Source organism: Balaenoptera ricei, chromosome 4 (assembly GCF_028023285.1).
Source record: "Balaenoptera ricei isolate mBalRic1 chromosome 4, mBalRic1.hap2, whole genome shotgun sequence".
NCBI lineage: Eukaryota > Metazoa > Chordata > Mammalia > Artiodactyla > Balaenopteridae > Balaenoptera > Balaenoptera ricei.
The window spans coordinates 151,782,803-151,787,281 of NC_082642.1; positions in this window are offsets into that span (position 1 = coordinate 151,782,803).

Below are 4,479 nucleotides of genomic sequence, written 5' to 3' on the forward strand. Positions count from 1 at the left end.
AAAATGTGCACACACACACACACACAACACATACACACACTCAGATGCACACATATAGTCCCCTAGCTGCTGAACATCATAGACCTGAAAAGTCTTAAGGAAGAAAACATAGACCAGCAGAAAGCTCGTTAGATGAGAAACCTGATTGATGTTCTGGTGCTGACCAGAAGCAGCTGACCAGGGCAGCTTATAAAGAGTCCAAGTTCAGGGACCTAGTCCCTTCAGTTGCTCCATTTGGTTTTGCACAGCTCATGACCAAAGGTGATGCTCAAAAACACTGGTCCTGTCACCAGCACCTCCTGTCTGTCTTGATTGAGGCTTGGTGATAAATTGTGACACCAGAGAAGCCTAAATCTGTCCCTGCTTGGGAGGAAAAAATCAAACTGTGTGATGCTTTCACCTGACTAATTCAAGATGTTTATTATTTGAGTACCTAGAAGCCATTGGGTTGACTCTGGGAAGATCTAACATTTTAGATGTCATAGCTCTTTTCTCGAGGAGCATTGTGCTGGTAGTTTTCTATTGCTCTGTAACAAATTTCCACAAACTTAGCTGTTTTAAACAATACCCATTTATTGGCTCACATTTCTGTAAGTCAGAAGTCTATGACTGGGTTCTCTGCTCTGGGTCTTATGAGGCTAGATCAAGGTGTTGGGTGGCTATGTTCTCATCTGGAGACCCTGGGGGGAAAGTCTATTTCCACACTCATTCAGGTTGCTGGCAGAAGTCACTTCTTTGAGTTTGTAGAACTGAGGTCCCCATTTCCTTTCTGGCTATTTAAATCTAGAGACCGCCCACATTCCCTCCATTTCCAAAGCCGACAATGAAGAATCTCCCTCACACTGAATCCCTCTCACTCTTGGATCTCTCTCACCAGAAAAAGTCGTGTCTTTCTTAAAGGTTCACCTGATTAGGCCAGGCCCACCAAGAATAATTTCCCTTTCTTAAAGCCAACTGATTTTGAATCTTCATTGCACATGCAAAATCCCTTCACTAGAGGACTTAGATTGTGCTTGACTGTACACCAGCAGGCAGAAATCTCCAGGGTAATCTTAGAATTCTGCCTACAAGTATCTGAAAAATATTTATTGAATATTGAATGAATGAGAAAACAAATGAAAAAATTCTGACATTTCAATGGAATTATCCATAAGTGAAAGACAGCACAGCTTTTTAATAACCTCATCTCACATCCACTTAGCGTTTCATTGTTTACAAAGAGCCTACACTCACATTAAGTGTTCGTTTGCTATTAACAGCAACTCTATAGGGCATGCTCATGGGGCAAAGTTTATCATTCCTCTTCCTCAACACTGTGTGCTTCTAACTTCTGGTCCAGTGCTCCTTTCACTATGAGAATTTACAGTTTCCTTAGGACTGATCTCAGACAAAGTTTTTGGTGACATTGAAACAATGTGGTGGAGAGAGAGAGGAGAGTGTGGGACCCAGTAGGAGACCCATGAGCCAGGGCAGGTTAGGGATGGGGACCCTTGTCTGCAGAAGCCAACTCTCTAGGTATAAGCGGAAGTGTGTGCCCAGGACCTACCTCTGTGATCTAGCATGGGGCAAGAGACCTCAGCAGGGTATTCAAAACCAGATTAATCAAACTGTCAGTGTAGGGCCAGTGGGCAGTTGTCACCAGTGAGGTTATTCCTTAGGTGGTGACACCTTGATTATCTGCTGGATATGGCTGTTATGTCCATAATCCCAGGCTGAGGAGTAGCATTACTGAAGCAAGAAGTAGCAAGTCATCTGCCATTTTTCCATTACTTAGAGCCAACCAAGAAAAGTGCTGGGTGAGGAGGAGGACGGAAAAGCTGAGGCTTCCAAGGACCAGGTCTGAGGATTGATAGGGGAGGTTGGGACTGTGTGACAGAATCTTGATACCCCTTAGTATCGCCAAGGGTGGGGCTGAAGCTGTTGAGTCTGCTTCAATCAGATTCTTCACCAAACGGGGCCAGCAGAGATTGGAGGTGGGGCGTCTGTGGCTCCAGGGGTGGGAAACAAGGCAGAAGCGGAGAGGAGAGATAGGAATTGATGCAAAATTGATGGGGACTCTTCTAGTGGGTTTCGCTGCCCCAAGTACCCAGGGTTTCTGGACATTCCATTGACTCCTGAAAGACAAGACCAGCGTATCTCCATTTTCATAGGAGAGAAAGAAGGGAAATAGACTGCACGATGAAAAGACCACCAGCCAGCCGTCCATTCACCTGGGTTCTAGTCTGCATTCTCTTGGCTCAGCCACTTAACATGATGGGTCTCCTTTTCCTCACTGTTTAAAGCCTGTGGTTGAGATCTTTGATTTACGTAATCCCTTCTTGCTATAAATTCATGTCTTATGACGAGTTTTGGTTATCTGGACTAGATTAAAAAGCCTCACCCTGGGATTAATAACAGTACATGACAGCCGTCTCATTTTCCTTCCTTTTTTTAAGAGTTGCTCCCCAATCAGCACTATAAAGTATTCAAATCTTAAAAAATAATTCACTGAATGTGACTCTTTTTTAGCACCAGCTGGAACAAACATCCATACATCAGTGGTTAATTGCCAGCATGTGGAGCAACAGCTATATGCCCATGGAAGTAAGCTACAAATTCTTATTTTAATAGGATGCTGTTTGCCCAAACACACTTGATTTGAAATCTGGCACCAAACTTGCAGTCTGCCTCCTTCAAAAACCTTCCACAGTCACCCTGCATGATTTGACCGATGTAAACAAGAACCTCCAAAAAAAGTTCATGAAATAATCAACATGGGAAGACAAAAAGTGAGGGTGGAATTTTATAAACTGTGCTCTGTTGGAGGTGTCCAGTGGCTCACAGTTAACTGCAAATTCTTTGGAAAATGAATCTTTGCGGTGAGATTTGTCTCCGTCATTTGGGAAGAGCACTACAGCCGATTCTAGAAGCCATGATTTCCTGTGATGTAAATTTAATGAATGGCATTTTTTCAGTTTAAGAAAAATCTTGGAGTCATCTTTGACTCTTTTCTTCAACTCACTGCACTCTTCCTGGCTCTCCCTTCCATAAATATCCAGAACCCAACCACCTCTCACCACCCTCTACCACTTCCGTATTCTGAGCCAACAGTGTCTCTCTGGGGTGACCCCAATTAGCCTCCTAACAGATCTCACAGTTTTCAACTTTTCTCCCCACGGTCCGTTCTTAACACATCAGCTAGCGTGTTTATCACTGAAGTCAGCTTGCGTCGCTCTTCTGCCCAGACCCTTCGGTGGTTCTCCATTTCACAGAAAATAACAGCCAAATTTCCAGAGTTCCAAGAGGCTCCCCGCTTCCTCTGCAATCTCTTCTCTTACTCCTGCCCTCCTTCACCCACTCAGCACCACTCACATTGGCCTCTGTGTTAATCCTGTGGCTTCCACTCAACCTCCTTGAGGTATGAATGTTTCCTCTACCCGGAATATTCATCTCTCAGACATCTTGTCCAATTACCTCTCCCCCCTTCAGGCTGTGCTCAAATTTCCTCTCAGTGAGGCTTAACTTAATCTTCCTTTGTAATATTGCAACTTGCCCCCAGCAATCCTGACCCTCCTTACCCTGCTCTGCTTTCTTTCACAGCATTAAGCACCTTTGATAGAATGTATTTATTTGTAATAAATGTTGTTTAATTTCCATCTCCTTCTGCTAGAACGTCAGCTCCATGAGGGTAGGAATCTTTATTGTGTTTTCTGATATATCCCGAACACCTAGAACAGTGCTGGGCAAATAAGAGCTTTCAAATGAAATTTAATGTTCGTGTGGGTTAAAAATCAAATTAAACAATACATTTTAACTGAATATAATCAGCTGAAATGTGTTCATTTAGATAATGTTTTCTGTGATCCTACTTGTAAATTGTCTTTAGCAATTATCTGGGAATACACCCAGTCAAGAAAAGAGGATTCTAGCTAATCTCTAGAATATATTTGCACTGATTACATCAAAGAACCGTAATAACTACCTCCCACATTTAAAAAAATAAAAATAGTAGCTTCTTACCGTCAAGGGAGTACTTTAGAGAACACAACAATCCCTTACCTCCTCCTTATAAACTTTAATTTATATATAAAACTATTTTGGATAAAGCCTATACACAACTATAATTTAAAGCTACTCCATTGTATTTTTCGCAATTCCAGAAGAGACAGAAGGCAGACCCAAATTAGAATGAGCTGAGGATATGGTAGGGTGGGCAGGGTGTCTTTCCTCACTGAGACCCCATGAAATGCAAGCTGGGGAAATGAAGGCTGACTTGACCAGTCTATTTTCCCCTCATGCCTTGCTGGGCTTTCTGTTAGCTGAACCCAGTGGGGACCAGAGTCAAGAGGGGTCACTGAGGCAATCCTCAGTGGAGAAGGATGGAGGGCAAGGGGAGTTAACTAACACACTGAAAAAGAGGCTTGATCCACAGTAAAGAGATTAGAGTATCAACTCTGCCAGTGCATTTCAGAATTCAGAATATATTTTACATCATAATAT